The sequence below is a fragment of the Leptinotarsa decemlineata genome, unplaced genomic scaffold (assembly GCF_025532065.1).
Source record: "Leptinotarsa decemlineata unplaced genomic scaffold, Ldec_3_MD MMD2_P_RNA_scaffold_9, whole genome shotgun sequence".
NCBI lineage: Eukaryota > Metazoa > Arthropoda > Insecta > Coleoptera > Chrysomelidae > Leptinotarsa > Leptinotarsa decemlineata.
Genome location: NW_027412536.1, coordinates 7,421,115 through 7,441,521, shown reverse-complemented (window position 1 = coordinate 7,441,521; position 20,407 = coordinate 7,421,115). Strand labels below are relative to the sequence as shown.

The 20,407-nt window shown below is 33.5% G+C and overlaps 2 long non-coding RNA genes across 2 annotated transcripts in view; both read right to left on the bottom strand.

Moving 5' to 3' along the window:
* Positions 1-2,423: 2,423 nt before the first annotated feature.
* Positions 2,424-2,940, bottom strand: LOC141480629 (uncharacterized). Its single transcript, XR_012464454.1, has 2 exons — positions 2,786-2,940; positions 2,424-2,665 (listed from the first exon to the last, which is right to left on the bottom strand). It is a non-coding gene; the product is annotated as an uncharacterized lncRNA (long non-coding RNA).
* Positions 2,941-3,335: 395 nt separating this feature from the next.
* LOC111511730 (uncharacterized) overlaps positions 3,336-20,407 on the bottom strand; it is a 205,399-nt gene continuing 188,327 nt past the window's right edge. The window contains exons 2-7 of the long non-coding RNA XR_012464387.1: positions 5,545-9,631; positions 5,097-5,389; positions 4,935-5,012; positions 4,699-4,746; positions 4,395-4,445; positions 3,336-3,522 (exon numbers count right to left, since the gene is read on the bottom strand). This is a non-coding gene — a long non-coding RNA (uncharacterized lncRNA). The remainder of the gene's footprint in view (positions 3,523-4,394; positions 4,446-4,698; positions 4,747-4,934; positions 5,013-5,096; positions 5,390-5,544; positions 9,632-20,407) is intronic.

Sequence of the window (20,407 nt, the reverse complement as noted above, 5' to 3'; positions counted from 1 at the left end):
AAGACGTACCTAATACAACTTAAGAAGCAGAAAACAAACCCCAAGTAATGGAAACTCTTTTATTTATCAACGTATTTCAACATAATTTTATTTTTAACGTTCAATTATTGTTATAAATTTTTCATTGAGGAATATCTAATTGAATTTATAATCTAAAAATGTAAGCTTTTTATTTTCAACAAACGCACGTTATTGGATTTGTTTTCCTCTTCAAATTGCTGGTTCAGTTTGAACCTAAAATATTGCAAACGCAGCCAGATGCTCAGTACACAAGTTAATGAAGTTTCAATGATATATTCAACACAAAACATTATTTGAACTTGATTCTTCTGCTGGAGTATGATAAGAAGATAACAGCGAATCGCACTACTGGCTGAGATTCAGATTGCGCTTTGTTCCACTCATGGCCGGTTATTCTTCTGATAAATTTCAATCGGCGTGGCAACGTCGCAAATCCATTGAGTTGACTGAAACCGGCCTACTTGAATTGGAGAAGGGGAAAAGTTTGATGCACCGTATGTGACTCCGTCACTCGTACCTACTTCTCGTACGTATGTTCCTTGTTCATTCCCCTCTCTCGACTTTGTTTCAGCAGGGGCCTCATTAGGAATTTTCGGGTGAAAACTGGATGGAGAGGAATTTTTTGTTTGTTATAGTAAACATACCAGCCGACTATATAGCTATGGTTTTCAGAAGACGGAAATAAGAAGGTTGGGGTTTTGAGGATAATGAAAGTAGGTATAATGGATTCAAAGCATAAGCCGAAATGTCGAATAGGTAGAAATTACAGACACGGTTCAGCCCGACTGTAATATCTTCAAAAATATTCATTCATTTAAATTACGTGCTGCAAAAAGCTTAATTGAATGCACAATATATTTGAGGTAGGTACTTAAGTGGATCAGGATAATGCTGTAATGCTTAGGGTTATCCCTAAGAGATAGACATATACCATCGTTGACTTTTTTGTAGACATTTTTAAGGAGTACAATACTGTAGTACCTACATTTTTTAATTCATCTCGTAGAGTTCAGCCGCCGTTTGCAATGTAAGCGCAAAACGATTATTCACGACATAACATTAGAAACCACTGAAATTATCAGTGTTTCTCTAGTATATCATGCATGTTATATACATATAAATTTCCTCTTGAATCACTCTATCTATTAAAAACGCCGCATCAAATTCCGTTGCGTAGTTTTGAAAATCTGAGCTTACCTAGGAATCGACAGAGAGAAGCCCCTTTGTTTTATATTATGTAGTCAAAATGAGTAAAAAATATCCTAAAATACAGTGTGTACCGTTTGAAAAAACTGAGTTTTGCCCCTTTTCAATATACTTATGATGTACTGTTTGGAACCTTTGGTGTAGTAATGAATATTACTGGAGTTTTTTCCCAACACCAAATCGTTATTTTTACACCTCGACACGTGTTTCGATCACCAAATGATCACCTTCAAGAGGAAGATAAAACTAGAAACTACTCAAAACTAAAGCTACTTATGCTATTCAGGTACATCATACAGGTAGGTACACCCGTACAAGTGTACCACCCTCAATTAATTTTACAATTGGCCTTTCTATTATTTTACAATATGTCCTTATGTATGTTTAAATGTTACAGCTATTTATAGAACAATTTTCAGCTATATAAAATTAGCTTCACAATATTGCCTATCTAAATATATTTACAATGTGTCTTTTTGTAGTAATCAGTAAACCCAACAATATTATTTCAACAAGCTATATAGTATGCTATTTGGTATTGGTCCGTTATCGTTATTCATAATATTATTTTGTTTACTTATTTCTATACTCTCATAGGCATCTAGTTGCCTGTTGTTGTTAACTTGTCTAACTACCCAGCTAGCACAATTACGTACCTGCCATGTAACAGATATGAAACTTAAGTTTCTGCGATATCGTATTTCACGGACTTTTTACGTTACATGTACATACTTGGAATGTATCTAAGTCCGCCACAAGTTCACCTTTTCAGTATGTGACGTGTACATAACCTTGATCATGTATTTTATACATAACATTAACCACATACTTCGTATCTAAAACTCATCATATATAGGTACTGTACATATACTGTATGTAACGCCCACTATATACTTTGCAGGTAACCTTCATCATGTACTTTTTATATAACACTCAGCATGTACTTTTTATATAACACTAAGCATGTACTCAGTACATAACATCATATACTCTGAATAATGTAACTTTCATCATAGTAGGTACTTCATTTTTATCATGTACAGTTTTCTGTAAAATTCTCACTTGAAGTTTATAAAACTGATTTTTTGAGGTGAAAAATTTACATAAAACTGTACGTGATGAAAATGAAGTACTATTATCCAATTATGAAAGTTAAAGCACACTGCTTTATAAGGAAAAATAAAAACGGTAAAAACAAAAATTCATGAAAATATATTGAAACCTCTATTTCATACACGAATAAAAACAAAAATAACACATCCCAGTTGGTAAAACTATCTCCTTAAAAAATATGTATGTATATATATATACTAATTTTTAGTATGTTCAGTACACTGTTTTTGTCTTGACAATCTTTGTCTGGCATGTCGGAACCACTCTGATGAAATCATGTCAATCTCTTTTTCTTGAGCGGATGGAAAACTTCTATGGATGATTTCTAAAACAATAGTAATCTGTGTTAATACTCATGTTGTTTGTTATGCTAATTTGGATCAGAAAGTTCATATTGAAAATGTTTTCAATATATTCAAATGTATAGAATAAATTGGAACAATACCTTTTAAGACAACAATTACTGGAGAATTTGATATTCTGTAGTTGTTTCTCAATCCTAACCAGGAGCATTGTCCCGCAAATTCATTGGAAAATAGAGTTTTCAATATTCTATTTATATTGTCCTTCATGTTGGATCCTCCAATTTTGTTAAGAAAAACAATCTGGGCAAAAAATATTTTTTTTTCAATACAAATTATGTATTATTTTTATCTAAACATTGACAATGAAAAGATGAATCCATAATAATGATGTAAGTCATTTATATAGATAAATGATTTTTTGCATATGAAATTTCCAAAAAAAGTAAGTATTTTGTAATATATATTTCATAATAGTGTCTCTACAGGTATTTTTTCAATGATTATATCACACTATCATGCAACTATCTTTGAAATAAATAGTTTATTGAAAATTTGACAAAATGCCAATTAACTAGGCCACTGTTAAGACAAAATGAGTTTTGATTAGTACACTGATTTTGAGTGGAATAATCTGTTTTATACCGTGAAAGCCTATTGAACAGAAAACTTAGTCTATACACATACCATTAGCATTTTTTTAGGAGGTCTTCTACATTCTGTAAATCTTCAATTGTTTTAATGGGAAGATATGCCCTTATCGTTTCCATTTCATTTATTTGCAGGGCAAATGTATTTGATCTTTCCATCATGTTTTTTAATTCGATTATTTGAAGTTCTATCAAAAATACTTTTTTAAAGATTTCGCAGAGTCGTTTTTCTACAAAAAAAAATGTAAACACTCAACATTGAAATTGCATTTGCTACACAAATTCAGAAAAGCTATTTTTTCAATAGCCATGTGTCCGCCATGTGTCAATGAACACATGTGTCCGCGGTCTGTCCCACATATATATAATATATATATATATATATATATATATATATATATATATATATATATATATATATATATATATATATATATATATATATATATATATATATATATATATGTTACAAAAAAGCAGGTTATGAACTGAACCACATATTCATAACTCGATTGAATATAACTAACCTTACAAGCCCATGGGAAGTACAAAATGAAAATGGACCCATAACTTTTTTATCATATAATAAATAGCATTTTTTTATAAAAAACCACGAAATATGTTCAGCCCATCAATATTTTAGGGGGTACTGAACCTCTAAAAACCCTCCAAAGTATTATATGTGTTAGAATTAAATTAATATTGAATACCATTGGTTCAATACATCTTTTTTTAACCTCGTAGCACTCACATGCAGGCTTTTTTTCATTATTTTTCAAAAACTCAATAGTTGGTTGTTCAACACTTGTAGTTCCTATGGATAAATAACAAACAGTTGCTTCAACAATGAAATACAGTCAAATGATTGATTATTATGCACTTTGAGTGTTGAGAAAAATTAAACTTCCTGTTACAAAGGTTTATATGTAACTTTTTTTATGTGCACATTTGTATTAAGGCAAGTTATATCCAATCGAGTTATTTTCGACTCCAGAATGTGGTTCAATTCATGACCTACTCTTAGTGATTATCTTTTAAAAAAGAACTACGAGCAAATAAAAATTTATGCCTAATCCAAACACAGTACGTTGGACCAACTTACCATTATTAGTCGGAAGTACAGCTATAGCACAGCCACCCTCTGTATCTGTAACTAAATGAGTATTGATCTTCAATTGTAATTAATATTTTTATTGCAGTAAGTTAAATACAAACTAACTTGGTTTTCTACTGCAAAATAGAGTCATATTCTGAGAGTCCTTACCTTCAATTATCATTTCCATTCCTCAAATATTTTGGTAAATTTTTACATTTTGAAGATTATTTATAGTATTAAAAAAATGGGTGGGCAATTCATGATTTGAATTTTTTGAAAAAAAGTTGAAAACATTAAATTAATATCTTACCTCCAGTACTTTCCAATACTACTGATTCATATTCTTCATTCTCAGATCCTGAAATATGAGACAGTTTTGAAATTTTATTGAGAGATATTATTTCAATATTCTAAATAGTCGACAAAAGTCATATTATAGCAGCTTCCTAGGTAACAACAGTGTCCATTGTCGAATAATTGGGAATACAGTGCTATAAGGTGGACTTGCATTTTGCGTTCAGAATATTGCCTAATTTATTTATTTACCTTCATCTACTACAGATGGTACGGTATTATCTGGTCCAGTTGTGGATGATTCGCTGACTGATGCAATACCAATACTTTCTAGAATAAAAAATTGGCTGATTCAGGAAAAAATGGTCAATTTCTTTTCACATAAGACTTTGGACTCAATGACAGTTTCTTTACCTGTTTCATGCAATTCATCTAGTTTTTCCAATGTCCCATTTTCATTTAGATTATATATCCCATCTGGAACAGTAGGTAGTGGTGGGAGTTTTGAAAATTAAATTTTTTATTTTATTTTCATTTTCTAATATTTTATAAAATAATTACTAAGTCTTCTGCCTTCATTCTCATCAGAGCTCGTATCTTCATACTTTTTATTTGTTTTTTGTATCTTAAACCCCTCCTTTTATCCTCTGACGGACTAGAATAATAGTTGGAGTCCTCAGCTGCTTTTCTGGCTGAAACCTGACTATCTGCAAAAATAAAAACTAATATCATTTAACTATTGACTGCAAAAAAGCAAATATTTACAAAGCCTGAAACTGGTTATTTGTCATAATCATTCTTTTTGAATTAATAGAGAAAATGAAACTTGAGTAAAAACATCATAGTAACAACTGAAACATACCACAAAAACGTTCCACTGAAATTTCATATTTGGTCCAGCTTTTTTCTGGATCTACAGTCCTGGCAATCAAGTTTGACATATTTTTCGTAGGCGGCCACCATGTCTTTGAGTTATTTGATGTTAGCCATTTTGAGGGCACCTCAGAAATACTGCCATCCTCAAACTTCACCACAACAAAACTCATTTTCCTGGTTCTCAGCAAAATGGTAGAATTAATTTTCCTGGTAGTGTATGTGTTGAATTTCAATTAAAATATAGACAGTATATTCTTCTAGGGGACAATTATAACCCTGCGAATCAGACTAATATATTGAGAGAGAGAGAGAGAGATGAATACAATACAGACTCCTCTCATATACCGTAACCCCTTTCTCGATGTCCGTTTCAGCAACAGAAGAGTTGTTTATTGATCCTAACCAGAAGCATTGCCGACAAATTCATCACAAAAAAAACAAAGAAATAGTTATGAATAGCATATTATTCATATTCAAGTATTGACGAGAATGAGCTAGAAAACAAAAATATTGGTATAAATATATAAAAATGAGTGTATATGATTCACCTTCTGATTTCCAAATACCAACATTGATAGTATCAAGAAACCATTATATATGTCACAGTTAACTGACAAATATTTATTTTAAGTTGAAGTTATCTGCTGATGTGTTTGGTTAGAGAAGAAACCAATACGAAAATTGTTTTAAAGTGGTTGACAATGTTTCTTGATGTTGAAACTTCCATTGTCAAGTTACTTGACAAACAATATGAAACTGTTTTCCTCACAGCTAACATTAATTTAATGAAAAAACAACATATAGAATGAAACAAAAATAACAAAATATCCTATAGTAGTCACAAATTAAAATTTTATGTTAGTGTGAATCAGTGGGACTATAACAAAACTTTCCTTCCCAAAGTCTTCAAACATTTTCTATGGACATCTTCCACCGTGACAGTTTCAATAATTTTACTCATTAATGAATCTTCAGTACAAAATATTTTGAAGTAAGTTAGTGAATCACAAGGTGATTCAAAAAAAGGCCCAGAAACAGTATATTTTCTTGTTTCCAATGTGATAATATTGTTATGACAAGATATATTCACTATTTCTGACACATCTCCATTTAAATGTTGAAAGCATTCTTTTCTAGACAGAGGGAAAGATTTGAAAATTAGTTTCTTAATGACACCTGTTTCATGGAAGTACTTAGGAATAGGATATTTCATCTGCTCACTGATATGCACGGGAATTCTTTCTTGTTCTGACAATCTGTTACAAAATTGTTGAAGAGGAGACCTCGAATTCCTTATTTTCTCTTTGGAAAATTGCATATAATTTTCAAAACTGAAAGCACTGAAATTGTCTAAAGGTCCAAAATTTTTAACATCATCTGAAATATGAATTAAATTATGAATATTGTAGGTTACGAACTGTTCACCATATATGATTGAATAACAACGAACAAACCATCGTAGCAAAGAATTACCGGCGGCGGCTTAATTCAATTTTAAAAAAAGAGTATCATCAGATAATATTCGTACTGCAATACTCAAAGACAAAAAATGTTTATATTTCTCAGCATCTAATATGTTTTTTTAGTACAATAGGCCCTGTATATAACAAAAACTATCTGAGTTCTGTAGCTTTCCAACGATCTATTTCTTCGATATCCCTTGGTTTTCTTGAAAATTCTTCAGTTATGTATGGTCTCAGTGACTTTAATCTAAATGAGACAATTTCTAATTGTTCAGATCTCAATCGAACATCTTTCCTCCCCTTTACCCAAAACTGAATTAATCGTTTAGTAACTCCTAGGTATATCAGATGCATGGGATCTACAGGTACTTGGGAAACTAAGCCTATATCTAGCTTTTCTAGTTCCGACACCATTTTATGAAAACCTGGTTGACTTTTATTCCTGAATGACTCATTGGTTCACAGCTTCGCATCCTGAACAGAAAATGTCATGCGGTTATCAATACTCTCTCCTTCCTGCTCACACTTCGAACATCCTAAACGTGCATTATGACATTTTGTTCCAGTAATGTATGCTCAGGCAGGTGCATCACAAATGAAAGCATTGAAAAATACTGTCACGTGGGTGTTATTTACATGTATTCCATTTTCCATGATATCTTTGAATTCAGTAACAAAGGGTTTCAAATACTCATTAACACAAATTGGTTTACTGTACCCATGAAAGACACTTATAACAAATGACGTGCTATCATGGCCAAGTGATCCTAAAATTGGCCATAGCTGACTATTAGTACTTTTGGTTAAAGGTAATCCATCAACATTCACATTCAATTTAATATCATTAGGAATTACTCCGTAATGCTTTAACGACCTTTCTAAATTTTCTTTGATACCAAAATGAACAAATTCTCCCCCGTTACTTTTGATAATTCCATCATTGAATCTAGGTGTTTTGAGTAAAGTTCTAGCATCACAATTTAGCTTTTCAAAAGACTTAACATTTTTCAAAATCTTGAGCAAACTGCTTGCTGCAGATAATGAAATATTAAATGTTACTACCCACTGAGCCAAATTGATTTCAAGATTTTCCAATTCATTCAGTTTATCTTCACAGCAATATGTCGTTGAAGAAGCTGGTGAGGACTCAGAGTCTACATTTTCATGGGACACAAATGAATCAGACCTATTCATAGTATCTCCCAAAATATTATCAGGCATATCAGAAGCACTTTCCTCAACAGAATGCATTTCTGGAGAAGAAATAAAGCTATGTATGCCTGTGGAAACTTTAGAATCATTTATTTCTGAAATTAAAGAAAATGCATCATTTTTACCATCAGAACAGTTCTGCAATACCTGACGCCGTTTCTGGCGGGAGCCCAGCGAAAAAACGTCTCTTCTTCTAGACATTGATTTTTTTAATTATAAGCAATACCTTATCAAATTGGATGAAGAAAATATTCTGATTACCTGTTTTCCTATTGACAGGGACCAATATTTGTTTGTGAACGAAAATTAAATAGAATTTTGGAAACGACATCAGCAGGTAACACCATAGACATCACAAATGACAGTTCACAACCAAGGAACACTAATATTATTTCAACTAGCCGCCGTCAAAAATGTCAACACGCAAAGAAATTGTTCTGAATAATGCATATTACTATACCTACTCTTTATACAATGATAATACGGAGATAAATATATTATTGATATAAGTATCGCATGAACATTATTTTGTTGTTTGCAAAATCGTGAATAAAGTATTTCTGGAAATTTGTTGCCGAGCTAAAAATAAGCAGTAATACTTCATTTTCATGATGGGAGGACTCTATATTGATAATTCTACTGTTTATTCACGTAAACATTATTGTGTTTTTACAACGTTAGCAAATGCTTGTAAATAATAAACAGTAGCCTGATATGAAGTATGTTACACACCTGCAATGTAATTCATTTCCTATACTGGTCATGTAATTCATTTTATAAATTTTTGCTGTACCCAAGGGTATGTTGCAACAACATATGCAATATTACAGTACTCTCATATAAAATATTGCATGTATCCGGGATATAATGTGTTGCACGTACATGTGCTATAGCCTGAAGTATATCACATTTTGATATCACAGCTATGTACATTTTATATATTATTTAAAATGTAATTTAGTTCACCTGAACAGTACGTACCTGCGAGGTTTAAGTTACTCATGTGTTAACTGGGATAATCTTGAAGAAATAAAGTCTATGGAATGGTTTTGTTGCAAAATATGATGGGTCACTGCTGATTTTTCAGGTCTTCCATATTTTAAATGTGCTATGTGTTCCTTATATCTCACTTTAATAGATCTTTTTGTCTGTCCATAATATTTTGCATCGCAGTCCTCACATTCAATTTCGTAAATTCCAGACTTTTCCTAATTCTCGACTTTGTCTTTTGGACTTCCCAAAAGGCTCTGCAGTGTATGACTTGTTTTAAAAACCACCTTCATACCTAGTTCCTTGAAAATCTTTCCAAAGTTCTTCGTATATTGGTGGTATGGAACTGAGATGTATTTATCTTGGTTTTTGTCCTTTCTGAAAGTCGAGATTTCGTTCATTCTTAACCTAAACTTCTTTTTCCTAATTATGTCATCTACAATTCCCCTCTGGAAACCGTTAGTCTGTCTAATTCTGAAGATATTGAAAAGGAATATTACTGGAGTTTTTTTCCCAACACTAAATCGTTATTTTTACACCTTCTGGAATTTTATGGGGAAATAACTGAACAGCAGAATACCTAGTTAAAACTTGAGAATGGTTCATTTTTGGTAAAGGGTGTGTTACATAAACTCACATTCAGGGTGTTACATTCGAATTGAGGGAGATGGTACCAACTTCAAGTGTAACCAGAAGTGTTGGCAGAATACGGCTAACCAACCGTTATATATATATATATATATATATATATATATATATATATATATATATATATATATGATGTGTTGTTTTTCCAGGTGTTCATCCGTTGTGTACTATTCGATAGTCGACGTTTCGCCATCATCTCAGATGGCATTATCAAGACGAGTTACTGCTTCGCTTCGAGAGGTATAACTGTACTATCGAATAGTACACAACGGATGAACACCCGGAAAAACAACACATCATATTGTACCATCCGTGAAAACCTACATTGTAATATATATACAGGGTGTCCCTGGACTTCCTCTTTTCCTCTCGGGAATGTATAGATGGGGTCAAAATATCACCAGTACTTCATATAATTTTTTTTTCCTAAAATCCTTCGTTACCAAGTAACGGGCCCTCGAAGTTACAAAATGAAAAATGTTTTTCTTTGATAACTTTTCAAGTGAATATTCAAAATCATCCAAATTTTGGTAATTGACTAAACAAATGAATTCCTTGGATGAGCTTTCATGCAGCAGTCAGTTGTTTTGCTACAAAGTCAGGAACGGACTACCCCCGATGGTCCACACCCCAAAACTTTGAAATGACAGATATTTTTCAATATTTTTCAACAAATTAAGGTTACTTGGACAATTTTATGAATAAAAGTACTCGTGTGGAAAGTCGATCGGAGCAACGAGTCTTGATAAAAATGTAGTTTCACTCGACGACATCAAACCCGCTCGTCCACCATTATTTGAAATGAATAATTATCAAAGCAGAAATAATAATGATAACGTTAATTCAACAACATTTATCCTGAGATGTCTACCATTATTCGAAAATATTAGTTTTTAAGGAAAATGGAAATGATAGGTAAAATGTTCATAACGAATTTTTATAATGCAAACACGTTTAACTAACGAAACTCAAGAGCCTCAAGAGCAAACAGAAATGAAAAATCCGCTACAGAAACTGCTCGATATGACCACCTCTCTCTCTATACATTTTCTTAGTCTGCGAAGACACCCTCTCTGTACTTGAAATAGCATTCCAGGGGCGTTTCGTATGGCTTCACAATGTAATGTTATTCTATTCAACAATGCATCTCTTATGTGAATAGGTGTAGCGTAAACAAGGCTTTTTAGATGCCCCCACAGAAAGAAATCCACCTCTACCAATCCATCTATTGTGGAAAATATGGTTCAGATGGTCACGCACAATCAAACTAAAATGAGGAGGAGCGCCATCATGTATAAACCACATATCTCTTCGGGTTTGCAATGGAACATGTTACAAAAGTCCATTCAAATCGTTCTGAATGAACTCCAAATAACGTTCTCCATTCAATCGGTCCTGTAGAACGAATGGTCCTATAAGATGGTTTCCTATGATACCAGCCCAAACATTCACGTTGAATTTCCGTTGGTGTTTGGTTTGCAATATCCCATGGGGATTTTCTTCGGCCCATATATGGAGATTATGAGAGTTGATAACTCCATCTCTACTGAAACCTGCTTCATCAGTGAATAAAACTCGATTAATAAAAGTCATATCCTCTCTTTGCCTATCCATGAACCAATTGGCATATTCCAGTCGTGCTGGAAAATCTTGAGGTGTCATGGCATGTACCTTCTGGACGTGAAATGGGTGGAGTAGTTGTTCCCTAATTATTCTATGAATAGTGGACTTGGATGTATGGAACTGTTCTGATAGATTTCTGATGCTCATTGAAGGATCATCAGCGACGGCTTCCAAAATATTTTCCTCCAATACAACGGTACGTACAGTCCTAGGAGCGCCCTCACCACCTCGTTTTGGCAAAACTGTACCTACAATAATATCGAAATAAAACAACGTGCTCAAATTAATTATCAATTATTACATACCTGTCTCCCTCAAGCTGCGATCGACACGCTCGAATGTTTCTCTTGACGGTACCGTTCGATTGGGAAAATGCTCGGAATACAGACGACGAGCTTCTGCAGCATTACAAAATGCTCGTCCATAAAATACATGCATATCTGCATATTCATTGAATGTAAACTGTTCGGCCATATCAAAAAAATTCAAAATATCCTATAGAATATTGACAATACAATGATAGTCATATGACAACGCACCACTCAACAAAACAAAATCGCATTCCAGTTTCTCATTTTTTATCAAAACTTTCTAAAAGGTTTTTTTGTCAACATCTTGTGAAATAAATGGAACATAATTATTCCCTGGATATTTTTCACCTGATCATGTGCAGCCGTTTTTGTAGTTCATTCGTTCGCTTTTTATTAGTATAATAAATATTTTTTCCGATGTGCGTTTTTTCAGCTAAATTTAGATTCGTGTTAAAGAATTTCTCCCATAAAATTATAATTATCAGTGAAACTCCTCAACAGTTTAGCTGTGAAGAAGAATTTGAAACATTCGAATGTTGAGTTTCATGAGATTCAGATAACTGATCAACACGAAACGTGATTATTCCACACATATGTACATACAAAATATGGAATGAATTCGATATTTCATAGTAGAGTAGCTTGTTAGTTTAAAAACACCACGAATCTACAGAACTTGATATTTCTTTTGAAAAAATATCTGCTATCACAATTGTGACTTAAACTTCCATATAGGTACTGTACTTTTTGTTTACGACTTCATTTTAGCATACTTTGTATTATTCCTGTTATAAATGTTGTTGAATTAACGTTATCATTATTATTTCTGCTTTGATAATTATTCATTTCAAATAATGGTGGACGAGCGGGTTTGATGTCGTCGAGTAGAACTACATTTTTATCAAGACTCGTTGCTCCGATCGACTTTCCACACGAGTACTTTTATTCATAAAATTGTCCAAGTAACCTTATTTTGTTGAAAACTATTGAAAAATATCTGTCATTTCAAAGTTTTGGGGTGTGGACCATCGGGGGTAGTCCGTTCCTGACTTTGTAGAAAAACAACTGACTCCTGCATGAAAGCTCATCGACGGAATTCATTTATTTAGTCAATTACCAAAATTTGGATGATTTTGAATATTCACTTGAAAAGTTATCAAAGAAAAACATTTTTCATTTTGTAACTTCGAGGGCCCGTAACTTGGTTACGAAGACTTTTAGGAAAAAAAGTTATATGAAGTACTGGTGATATTTTGACCCCATCTATACATTCCCGAGAGGAAAAGAGGAAGTCCAGGGACACCCTATATATATATATATATATATATATATATATATATATATATATATATATATATATATATATATATATATATATATATATATGGAACCAACAAATAATGGGGCTGAGCAGCAAATGAAAGAGTACCAGTTTGTACCATTGAAGACTGGTTGAGATTTAATCTTGTGGTAATTAGGTTTCAAAAGGTCACATCTTGTTCTAGGTTTTATCTTCAGAACACATTCCGCCGGAGTGAGGCCAGTGATTGTCGATGGAGTATTTCGATAAGAGAATAAGAAATTACTTATTTTATGCAGCATTGAATTTTCTGATATTTCTTCCTTATTTAGAGAAAATGAAGACTTGTTCAAATATTTCTTTATTGTCTGAACTGACTTTTTTGCAGAGCCATTACTTTGGGGGTGGTAAGGAGGGGTTTTGATACTATTAATGCCATTAGCTTGACAAAAACTTACAAATTCATTCGCGTTATAGGGTGGACCATTATCTGATACTAATTCGCATGGCAGACCAATTGTACAAAAAATCTCTTTCAACATTGATATTGTTTCTTTAGCAGAAGTGCCGTTTTTCATGTATTTTATATCGAGCCATTTTGATCTAATAAAATCAAAAACGTTCGGCCGTTTTTTGTGAAGAAATCGATAAATATCCGATAAAAATTTGTTGGAGAAGAAGGCCATGAAACAAGAGGATTAGTATTGATCAGATTTTGATTTCGTTGGCAAACTGATGAACTTTTCAACATCACAACTAATGCCTGGCCACCAACATTTTTATCAACATTTTTGTGCGAACTATGCCAGTATGCTGTTCATGAAAAAGTTACAGAACCCTGTTACGTAATATTTCTGGGATAACAATTGGACTACCCAACATTAGACAATTTTGTTCGATTGAGAGTTCTTGTCTTTTTCTAAAAAAAGATGTGAATTCATCTTCTACTTTGCTAGGAAACCCTAATCTGGTAAAATCTAAAATTTTAACTAAAATCCGGTCCTTCTTAGTCTCATAAGCAATATCATCTGCATTGAGGGGTATTTCATCTAATAAGTTGAAAGAGAACAGAGAATCTGTGATATCGGTACTACTGTCCATAGGTAATCTGGACAACCCATCTGCGTTAGCTATTGAGGAACCTTTTCTGTACTCTATTGCCAAAGTTATAGCCCATCTGGTAATTCTGGCTGCCGCTGATATTGGAATGCCTTTATTACGTCCAAATATAAATTGCAGTGGCTGATGATCGGTGATTAAAACAAACTTTCTTGCAAAAATATACTTGTGAAACTTTTTCAAGCCAAACATAATTGCTAAAGCATCTCTTTCCAAATTTGAATATTTTTTTCCATTGGTGATAAAGTACTTGAAACAAACATAATATTCTATGACTAAGCACCGCACCCACTCCGTATCCACTGCTATCACACGTTAAATATAAGGATAGTTTTGGGTCATAGTGAATCAGCACGCTATCAGCTGTAACGAGTTCTTTGCTCAAGTTGAAAGCCTTCTGACATTCTGCCGACCAGCTTGACTCAAAAATGACTCCTTCTTTACATAAATCATATAACGGCTTAACCTGTGTGGATAACATAGGTATAAACTTTCCATAGTAATTCTATTTTGAACATTTCTATTTGGGACTATTGCTTCATCACTCTCAATTATTATTTGACGTGTGACTGGTGGACGAAACCTAGACTTACAAATTTGGTTATCTTGACTGACATACCTTAGATTAAACATATTTTTCCAATTAGGACCGATAACATCAAGCCAATTTCTACCTAATAATGGTGTGAACATTGTATCACCTTCCAATACTACAATAGGTAAGAAAACGTGTTGCTTGTTATATAAAACTTTTACAACAAATTCACCTACAATATTTACATTTTGGCCAGTTTCAACCTTTAGTTTATATTTAACAGGACATAATACATAAGAACTGAATAACTTTTTATACGTAGATACATGTATGACTGTTTTACACGCACCTGAGTCCACTTCAAAATCAGGAGCTTGCCTTCGATATTCATGATTACGTTCAAACTGTTTCCTGCTCCTTTCTCAATTTTCGCAATAAATCTCAGTTCTAAGGTATTTTCTTCGTTTTGAGACTCCTCACCTAACTCGACATCTTTATTTAATGATTTAACAACTGCACTGCAAAAAACTCTACTTGTGTGACCTTTTTTGTGACATTTGAAGCACTCCCATACTTTCGCTGGACAATTTTCAGGGTCATGTTTCTTCCCACATCTGAAGCAAGGTTTTACTTCTTTGTACGACTAACCAGGTATTGCTTGTGATTTCTTTTCAAATTTGACAGGCCCTTTGCTTTGAACCTTTTTGTAACTCATTTTATTGATGTGTACTGTTTCATTGCCCATAGCTTTTATTTGTCCTTCAGCTAGCTCCATAGCTACCGCTGTTTTAAAAGCATTTGCCCAGGTTAATCCATCTTCTGACAACAATTTACGCTTTATGGCCTCTGAACGCAAACCACATACAAATTTATCTCTCAATGCCTCATTTAAAAAAGTGTTAAACTCACAATATTGAGATAAATTCTTCAATTTTGTGGCGTAAGACTTGATATCCTCTTCTTGCTCCTGCTGAGCACTATAAAATTTATATCTTTCTGCAATGACTAACCTTCTTGGGTTGAAATGACTAACTAATGTTGTTTTCAATTCATCGAACAAATTTAGAGCTGGGTAAATCCGGGGACAATATATCTTTTAAAGCACCAATTAAGCAACCAATTAAGGTTAGGAACATTGCTCTTTTTTTTCATCAGTAACACTGTTACATACAAAAAGTTGCTCCATCCTTTCCATATACGACGAAATATCTGACTCTCTAGGGTTGAAAGGCTCAATACTCCCAATAAAAGACATCTTCAACTAGACTTTGATTTGACTACTCCTCGAGGTTATTGACCCGAGTAACGACTATGAGGACTCAACTTACTGTTACTGACACGAAATTTCCGACTAGTGGATTCAACTTCCCTCGTCGCTAATAATGCTGTGTATTTTCATTTATTTGACAATAAAACACGCATTCTTAAGGACATACTTTAGCTCGAAAATCTTGACTTCCATAAGCCAGTTCACCAAAACATCCCCGGCCATGGAACACACACTCGCCGAAACTTAAGGTAGGTTCACAACAATATCATACACACTCAATAATATCTATATCTCTGTATCTATATCCTGGACCCGGAAGTCACGCAGGTAGCTATAGCTGCCTACGTGGTGATGTTAGATGATGCCTCGGAATGCTGAGTCTTCTAATTGAAACCACAAATGTGCGGTTGGCTCCTGTTGGTGACACCGTGCATATGTGATGTTTTTTTTTTCATTTTTGGTAACCAGTTGTTGTCCACCTTTGCAATTGGCTGCACCGCGCTGATGAGGCCAATAGCCAGAAACACGTGTCCGCGGTTTGCCTCCATATTTCTTGAGTGTCATGTCCACGAATTTCCTCCTTTTGATTTATATCATACACACTCAATAATATCTATATATATATATATATTGTTTGCCCCTATTTTTTGAGTGTTGTGTCCACGAATTATTTCATTCTTGATTTGTATCATACGCACTCGATAAAATCTCTATCTATATATATATATATATATATATATATATATATATATATATATATATATATATATATATATATATATATATATATATAGAGGAGAAGGTAATCGTTGCTGACTAGTTAGGAATGGAACCAACAAATAATGGGGCTGAGCAGCAAATGAAAGAGTACTCTTTAAAGTTTGTCCAAGCTTTCGTAAATTTAATAAATTGTTTCCATCATCAGGGATGCTACAATATGATGGTGTAAGTAATATTAATATATAATTATGAGTGGTTAGACTTACAACTTTTTGAGGATGTTTCATACGGTGGTCATGTAAAATATTGGACACAACATGATGGATGAACATTGATACAATACATTTATAAAACTGGTTAAAGGATGTCTAATATTGGATAAAATATTTGTGAAAAACGTTACAGTTTAAAATTATTTTGAAGGAAGAATAATGTCACATGTCGAAATTTCACAAAACATTTCACACAAATTAATGTTTTGTGAAATTTCGACATGTGACATTATTCTTCCTTCAAAATAATTTTAAACTGTAACGTTTTTCACAAATATTTTATCCAATATTAGACATCCTTTAACCAGTTTTATAAATGTATTGTATCAATGTTCATCCATCATGTTGTGTCCAATATTTTACATCACCACCGTATGAAACATCCTCAAAAAGTTGTAAGTCTAACCACTCATAATTATATATTAATATTACTTACACCATCATATTGTAGCATCCCTGATGATGGAAACAATTTATTAAATTTCCGAAAGCTTGGACAAACTTTAAAGAGTACTCTTTCATTTGCTGCTCAGCCCCATTATTTGTTGGTTCCATTCCTAACTAGTCAGCAACGATTACCTTCTCCTCTATATATATATATATATATATATATATATATATATATATATATATATATATATATAGATATTATTGAGTGTGTATGATATAAATCAAAAGGAGGAAATTCGTGGACATGACACTCAAGAAATATGGAGGCAAACCGCGGACACGTGTTTCTGGCTATTGGCCTCATCAGCGCGGTGCAGCCAATTGCAAAGGTGGACAACAACTGGTTACCAAAAATGAAAAAAAAAACATCACATATGCACGGTGTCACCAACAGGAGCCAACCGCACATTTGTGGTTTCAATTAGAAGACTCAGCATTCCGAGGCATCATCTAACATCACCACGTAGGCAGCTATAGCTACCTGCGTGACTTCCGGGTCCAGGATATAGATACAGAGATATAGATATTATTGAGTGTGTATGATATTGTTGTGAACCTACCTTAAGTTTCGGCGAGTGTGTGTTCCATGGCCGGGGATGTTTTGGTGAACTGGCTTATGGAAGTCAAGATTTTCGAGCTAAAGTATGTCCTTAAGAATGCGTGTTTTATTGTCAAATAAATGAAAATACACAGCATTATTAGCGACGAGGGAAGTTGAATCCACTAGTCGGAAATTTCGTGTCAGTAACAGTAAGTTGAGTCCTCACAGTCGTTACTCGGGTCAATAACCTCGAGGAGTAGTCAAATCAAAGTCTAGTTGAAGATGTCTTTTATTGGGAGTATTGAGCCTTTCAACCCTAGCGAGTCAGATATTTCGTCGTATATGGAAAGGATGGAGCAACTTTTTGTATGTAACAGTGTTACTGATGAAAAAAAAGAGCAATGTTCCTAACCTTAATTGGTTGCTTAATTGGTGCTTTAAAAGATATATTGTCCCCGGATTTACCCAGCTCTAAATTTGTTCGATGAATTGAAAACAACATTAGTTAGTCATTTCAACCCAAGAAGGTTAGTCATTGCAGAAAGATATAAATTTTATAGTGCTCAGCAGGAGCAAGAAGAGGATATCAAGTCTTACGCCACAAAATTGAAGAATTTATCTCAATATTGTGAGTTTAACACTTTTTTAAATGAGGCATTGAGAGATAAATTTGTATGTGGTTTGCGTTCAGAGGCCATAAAGCGTAAATTGTTGTCAGAAGATGGATTAACCTGGGCAAATGCTTTTAAAACAGCGGTAGCTATGGAGCTAGCTGAAGGACAAATAAAAGCTATGGGCAATGAAACAGTACACATCAATAAAATGAGTTACAAAAAGGTTCAAAGCAAAGGGCCTGTCAAATTTGAAAAGAAATCACAAGCAATACCTGGTCAGTCGTACAAAGAAGTAAAACCTTGCTTCAGATGTGGGAAGAAACATGATCCTGAAAATTGTCCAGTGAAATTATGGGAGTGCTTCAAATGTCACAAAAAAGGTCACACAAGTAGAGTTTTTTGCAGTGCAGTTGTTAAATCATTAAATAAAGATGTCGAGTTAGGTGAGGAGTCTCAAAACGAAGAAAATACCTTAGAACTGAGATTAATTGCGAAAATTGAGAAAGGAGCAGGAAACAGTTTGAACGTAATCATGAATATCGAAAGCAAGCTCCTGATTTTGAAGTGGACTCAGGTGCGTGTAAAACAGTCATACATGTATCTACGTATAAAAAGTTATTCAGTTCTTATGTATTATGTCCTGTTAAATATAAACTAAAGGTTGAAACTGGCCAAAATGTAAATATTGTAGGTGAATTTGTTGTAAAAGTTTTATATAACAAGCAACACGTTTTCTTACCTATTGTAGTATTGAAAGGTGATACAATGTTCACACCATTATTAGGTAGAAATTGGCTTGATGTTATCGGTCCTAATTGGAAAAATATGTTTAATCTAAGGTATGTCAGTCAAGATAACCAAATTTGTAAGTCTAGGTTTCGTCCACCAGTCACACGTCAAATAATAATTGAGAGTGATGAAGCAATAGTCCCAAATAGAAATGTTCAAAATAGAATTACTATGGAAAGTTTATACCTATGTTATCCACACAGGTTAAGCCGTTATATGATTTATGTAAAGAAGGAGTCATTTTTGAGTCAAGCTGGTCGGCAGAATGTCAGAAGGCTTTCAACTTGAGCAAAGAACTCGTTACAGCTGATAGCGTGCTGATTCACTATGACCCAAAACTATCCTTATATTTAACGTGTGATAGCAGTGGATACGGAGTGGGTGCGGTGCTTAGTCATAGAATATTATGTTTATTTCAAGTACTTTATCACCAATGGAAAAAAATATTCAAATTTGGAAAGAGATGCTTTAGCAATTATGTTTGGCTTAAAAAAGTTTCACAAGTATATTTTTGCAAGAAAGTTTGTTTTAATCACCGATCATCAGCCACTGCAATTTATATTTGGACGTAATAAAGGCATTCCAATATCAGCGGCAGCCAGAATTACCAGATGGGCTATAACTTTGGCAATAGAGTACAGAAAAGGTTCCTCAATAGCTAACGCAGATGGGTTGTCCAGATTACCTATGGACAGTAGTACCGATATCACAGATTCTCTGTTCTCTTTCAACTTATCAGATGAAATACCCCTCAATGCAGGTGATATTGCTTATGAGACTAAGAAGGACCGGATTTTAGTTAAAATTTTAGATTTTACCAGATTAGGGTTTCCTAGCAAAGTAGAAGATGAATTCACATCTTATTTTAGAAAAAGACAAGAACTCTCAATCGAACAAAATTGTCTAATGTTGGGTAGTCCAATTGTTATCCCAGAAATATTACGTAACAGGGTTCTGTAACTTTTTCATGAACAGCATACTGGCATAGTTCG